Raw genomic sequence first — 6,895 nt, forward strand, 5'->3', positions numbered from 1 at the left:
CCTTCTTCTGCCTCCCAACTCCCTTTTAGGGCCCACCTGGACAATCCGGAATAATGTCTCTGTTTTAAGGTCCTTAGCCTTAATTCCACCCACCAAATTCCTTTTGCTATGTAAGGTCACACATTCACAGGTTCTAGAGATTAGAACATGGATATCCTAGGGCAGTCACCTGAAATTCTACCTACCACAGTTCTAGACCACCTTCCTTAGAAAAGAATGTATGAACTCACAATCTGGGCCTCTGATGCGATTACTGCCTCCTAGAGACTTGGGAACACCATTTTTTTCTTTCTCTTGTCATACTTCTGACTATTCTTTCCCATTCTTCTTCGCATTCTTCTGCTTCTTCCTTAAATGTCAGTGCCCCCTGTGGCTCTCCTGTTGAACTTACCTTCTTACAATGCACTCTCCCATTTGCTTGAGATCCCTAGCCCCTTGCTTCTCCTCTAATAGGAGCCACTGCAAATTTAATCCATTCTAACAGGGTCCACAACACAAACTAAATGTGTGCCAAATCAATTTTGGCCCCTTTATTTCTTTTCTCCAATCAACCCCATCTTCCAAGCTAGAAAACTCAGAATTATCCTCAACTCATTCCTCTGCCTCCCTTCCCATGTTTTACCTACAGGAGTGGGAAGTTCTGCCACTCTGCCGTGGACATGTCACTGCTATCCAGGCCTTCCTCTCTATCCCACTGGCACTGCTTCTGTCAGGCCCTCGTCGCCATCTCTGGCCCTGTGAAGTCACCACACTCCCCTCTCCACACACACCCAACACACTCTGCTTCATCCCACACACTGAGAACAAATCTGACCTGCTCATTTCCTCAGTGTGAAAGCTTTTATTCCCCTCCTTCACCTGGTTGGAAAAGTCTCAACTCCTTTGTGGGACATACAAGGCCATTGCTAATATGGTCTCAGTCCAGGTTTCCAGCTTTATCTTTCCCTCTCTCTGTCTCATACACCCCATTCTGCAGCAACTTGGTGATCATCTAAAGGGCCCTTCCCTTTCTTCTCTGTCACACAGACATCACACTGTGATACCTCCTGATTCTCCTTTCTCCTCTTACTCTCTCCTCTTAGTTTTGGAGACACATTTTTTCCTCTCCTTGAGATACTTATTCATGTATGTGTCTCACCTACTAGACTACATGCTTTTGCAGTGCAGAGACCAACACCTATTTTTATTTGTACCTAGAATAGAATAAGAACTATTTTTCACCTTACCTAGCACAGTGACATGCAGATAATAGTTGCCTCATAAATACATATTGAATGCATGAGTAAATGAATTGTGCTGGGTGCTGGAAATGCAGTGGAGAAAACAGAATGTGAAGTTCATGCTTTCACTGACCTTATAGTCAGACTGTGCTATTAACAGAAAATCAATTCGACTATCAATCACAGTTGTGGCTACCACCATAAAGAAGAAATAGCAAATGCTATTGTCTTCATGAATTTTTTTATATTCCAATAAATCTTGATGCTTTAAGAACTCTTTGTTTTTTAGGAATCTCATACAGAGCATTCAGACTAAAGGGTGACAGAAAGAGGCAGAGGAAAGCAGAAAGAGCAAGAGTGACTGAGACCTGCCTTCACCTTCATAGAAGCCTTTTCTGATACATGTCAGAGAGTGACATGAAGTCTCCCCTCTTTATACAGAAGTATGAAAAGACATCTATCCCTCATTTTGAGAGCTTCCAACTGATCCAAGTGTCATCCAGAAGAGGAAGTGGCCCATGTGTGCAGGACCTCAGGGTGCCAGCCCTCACCCATACACCTCCAGGGCTGCAGGTCATTAGCCAGAATAAAGGATGTCCACATTCACAATCTGTGGGCCTGCCATCCTCTTCTTAAGTAAAAGAGCACAGGGAAAATGATAAGTTGCTCCCAAGAGGGCTCCCAAAGCCATTTCCAATCCAAATGATTCGTGGATACAATACTTCTCTTCCCAGATGAAGATCACAAGCCAGCTAGTCCCACCCAGTGACTTTGACAAGTGGTCCCTCCGCCAACCAACAGAGTACAGACCAGGAGGCCCTGCACCCTCCTTCAGAGCTCATGGTTTTCCATGAGGCAATCTTGTTTAAATCCCATCTCTGCTCCTAGCAACTTTGTGATCATCAGCAAGTTGCTTACCCTCGCTGACCCCCAACACTGTATTGTGAAATGGAGCTGATGATGTCTACCTCATAGGGTTGTTTGAGGACTGACTGCATATAATGTAGTCCAAGAGCACAGCATAAGGCCAGGAACAGATGGAGGCTGGGGGACTTTAGTTGCTTTCCCTCCTTCTATCTTTTCCCCAAATTTCCCAGGACATGAAGGAAGTGGTTGATCAGGAGTGGTATAGTGAATAATTTATTCCTGGGAAAATTCGGAATGTGTTTTCTCCAACAAATTATATGGTCCTTGGGGACAGAATGAAAAGGGCATCACAAGTCCCAGCTACATGGGAGGCTGAGGTGGGAGGATCACCTGAGCCTGGGAGGTCGAAGCTGCCATGAACCGAGATCGCACCACAGCACTCTAGCCTGGGCAACAGAGTGAGATCCTGTCTCAAAACAAAACAAAACAAAACAAAACAAAACAAAAAACAACAAAACCCCACAAGATCCGTTTAATTCTAACGCAGATGTAGTCCTTCGGAGGATACCTGTGTGTTATATGTTTGTTATTAATAGGGAGCAATAAGACTTCTTTCCATACCCTCTACACGCACACCCTGAGTTACTGACAGATACATGCTTTAAAAATATTAGTGAGCCTTTATTGCACACTAACTATGTGACAGCAGGGCTAGGAATTGCAAGCCTCATTCTACAGGCAAAGTAATGGAGGCAGGAAGATGCCAGCACTACACATCTTGTCAGTGGCTTCAAAATATGTGATGCTTACTGGTGTCACGTGGAGATTCGGAACACAAAGACTCAACAATTTGTTTAAATGTCAGAGGAAAATCAGAGAGTCTATACGAGTCATTTTTTCAAGAATTGTATTTGTGTCAAAATATGGATTTGGGTAGGTGGAAATGGGAACAGTAGGAAAAAAAAAAAAGATTGAAGAGATGTAGGACTGCCAGACTTAGCAAATAAAAATACAGGCACCGGGTTGAATATGAATTTCAGATAAGCAATGAATACTTTTTTAGCCTGAGTATGCCCAAATATTGCATGGGACATATTTAGCTGTTACTAAAAAAGTTATCTGTTGCTTACTTAAAATTCAAATTTAACTGAACATCCTATGTTTGATCTAGCAACATCCCCTGTTCCCCGCCTCCAACCAAAATGGGATGGATCTGGGAATTTGAATACTCAACATTGGAGCTGGGACTGGGGTTGGGATAGGGTCCCAGCAGAGATGAGAGGAGCATCTGCTTTGGTGGGGGAATTACTCTTCTCCAGTCCTGCCTCCCGAGGCCCCATCCTGGACTTTCTGAGGGTGAAAGTGAGCTGTGAGTGCTGAGTCCCTGCAGGTGAAGGGAGGAGCAAGAAGAGTCCAGGGGGCTACAGAAAGTGGGGAGGGAAGGGGAACCACAAGTCCTCTGGGCACCTTCAGGAGGGGAGAGGATGGCTGGGTGTAAAATTTCAATTATACTTGGTCTAAATGGGCACTGATGGCCTCATCTGACAAATTCAGTGCCAGTGATGGTATTGTTTCTGTGAGACATGATGATTCTACTTCCAGCTATCATCTGTCAAAGAAATTTGGAAATTAAACCCATTCATATGCTGCGAACTAGGGACTGGTGTGGCGCCATGGATAGTGAGGAGGGATAGAGGCCCCAGAAGAACACAGGAAAGGTCCCAGCAGAGGAGAGATGGCACTCTCTGATTAGGGTAATCTGAGGTGGTTTAATAAAGGGACAATTTACAAAGGCAGCGGAGAGTGCAGGGAGGTTGTGAGGGAAAGTACAGTACCCAGAGCTAGTTACACAGGGGCTCCAGGACCAACACTGGGCTCTGAGGATAGGGTGCCTAGTAGCTGCATCCAAGGACAGCATTGGGAAATCAGACCTCTTTGCCAGGGGTTTGGGCCATAATCATGAAAGACACAATCCCAAACACTATAATCTTGAAGGCTGAAATCCTGAAAGATCACAATCCCTAAAGTCTAAAATTCAAAAAATCACAAGCCTGAAAGATCAAAATCCTGAAAACACAATTCTGCAAAAAAAAAAAAATTTTTTTAATTATTTAAAAACATTTATTTACATTTTAAAAGGGGATGTATTTGGGAGACATAAAAACACAACAGAACTCTTCATAGGTCACTTGACAAGATAAAATAGACAATAATAACATTTTTGTTAGTGTAAATACTCAGCTATACTAATGACAGTCACACAAACATTAACAGTATGAGCAGACGAACCATAGTCATAAGGAAGTCAGGCAAAAGCAAAATATATAATGCATATCACTATGCTTGGTAATGGTGTGCACCCAGCTTTATAACTGCAGTCATCTGAAATATTATGACACACAATCTAAGTATTTTGACAAGATCAATAAAAAACCACACTAGGCCACTACTACCATATATGCAGTTGCCCAAAGAGCTAAGATCTTGAGAAATGTTATCTATCATAAAAGCAGATATACAAAAAGGACATCTCTTTATTTACTGAGAAAGTTTCAGTGTTTTTACATACATGGACAAAGTCAATGAAGGAGTCAAATTTGCAAAAAATGCATAAAACAAATTAGAATTCTCTAAAAGTCTTTACACAATTTATACCCCCAGTATTGGAAATGATGCAAAGATGGAAAACATAACAAATTGTCAAAAAAAATGGTGACAATTTAAAATAGTAGGGGAACAAAACAAAACAAAAAAAAACTTTAAAAATTCAATGTATGTAAAGGTATATTACATATTATGGGCAATTGCTTGGAGGTAGTCCATAAGAGTGGACCGACTTTTATGATCATGATATTTTGAAGTCTTGCATCTTGAATAGCTGTTTTCTTTTTATCTTTTAGGGTGTGTCTCTCCTTGGAGAATTGTTCACACTCATTTTCTATATGGCACTACTTTTTTTTTAATTCTTCTATGATTTGATATAAATGGACATGAGTACTCCCTATTAAATTTTCTCATCTTCTATGCCATGCTTCTATGTTGCTTTGGGTATTCGTAAATCCCTTCTGCACGCATTCATATATAAGACCACAAATTTGGCAGAAACAATCTAGTGTGCAAACAGCAATACCTTTGTGTGTCTTCTTATTCTACTGTGTGTGTAACTGTTTTCAAATCTGTCAGTAACTTTGCTGGTTTCTTCAGGCAAATGCAACTTTAATTCATGAAAAGCTCCTGGAACTTCAACAGTTGGAAGGAATGCCAATGCAGAAAAATGATGCATTTTTAAATGGGGTTTTTGTCGTTGCTATGTAGCGTGGTCAATCCAACTTATCTGAATTTTCCGCCAAATTCAAATAAAGACAATAGTAAGGTGATAGATTTGCCTAGCCTGATGCAAATAATGATGCAACTACCTTGTGTTTAATGGAAAATTCACTAACCCCTTCCCCAGAACTCAGCTTTCAGGATTTCAACACTCAGGATTTTGTTCTTTTGGAACTGTGATTTTTCTGGCTTTTAGATGTTAGAGATTTTGATCTTTAGGAATTTTTGTCTTTCAGGATTTCAATATTTGGGATTATGGTATTCAAGATTGTGTTTTGGGGGGTGATGAAGGGCAGTACTTTCAGGTGACTGAATCTTCACAGCTCCAGGAAACCCTGGAAGGGGAAAATAAGTACCCAGACTTTGTCCGTCTCCTTTTCTCGGATTTCCTACCAAGACTTCCCATTGGTTGAATTCATTCATCAGCCAGAGTGAGGAAACCCATTGATGTAGTCCATTGAGGTTGGCTGTGGGGATAAACCTCAGGGTAGAGAAGAGTAGATACTGAATGTGGAGCATCAGATTGAAGATAAGCAGCAAATATAAACAATCCACACTGGAGTCAGGGAAACTTCCTCCAGGGAACATGCCTGAGCCAAGGCAGGAGGAGAAACAGGAATCCCACACACAATCAGGAAAGGGAGGTGGTTTAGACTATAGAAGAAGCACACATCGTCTGAACATGAGCAGGAGGCCAGCACGTTCCCAGAACCACAAGAAGTTTAGTAAAACCTATGTAGACAGGAAGGGTAGTGGAGAGAGTGATGATAATTACAGGATTCCAGAATGTGATAATTAGCATTTATTAAGGACTTACTATGTGCAAGACAAGTGCCTAACACTTCACATGTGTTGTTTATTCATGTATTTATTTATTTCAGAGCAGGAGTGGAAGTTTATTTAAGAGCTTTAGAGCAGGAAAGAAAGTACACTTGGAAGAGACCCAAGCAAGAAACTTGAAGGACAAGTGCACACATGTGTTATTTCATTTTCCCAATAAACCTGTGAAGTAAATACGTTCATATTTAATGAGTAAAAAGACAAAAGCTTACAAAGTTTAAGTAAACATCCAAGGTTCCACAGTTGGTAATTGCAGATCTGAGATTTGAACCCTGGAAGCCTGTTAACCATGCCTGTTACCACTATTAACTATGACTCTTTTCTGCTTTTTGTATGCCATAAAATAACTTTGGTTCCCCCCCAATCTTGCTGCACATTGAAATTCCTGGGGGAGTTTTATAGATAGATGGGTAGATAATTGATAGATAGATAGATAGATAGATAGATAGATAGATAGATAGATAGATTTCTTTAAGCAGTTTTAGGTTCACAGAAAATTGAGCAGAAAATACAGGGAGTCCCCATATACTCTGTTCCCACATGCATAACCTCCCTACTATCAATAACCTGCACCAGACTGGTACATTTGTTACAGTAGATAAAGGTACTCTAACACATCATCATCCAAAGGGGTTAGGAAG

The sequence above is a fragment of the Macaca mulatta genome, chromosome 1 (assembly GCF_049350105.2).
Source record: "Macaca mulatta isolate MMU2019108-1 chromosome 1, T2T-MMU8v2.0, whole genome shotgun sequence".
Taxonomy (NCBI): Eukaryota; Metazoa; Chordata; class Mammalia; order Primates; family Cercopithecidae; genus Macaca; species Macaca mulatta.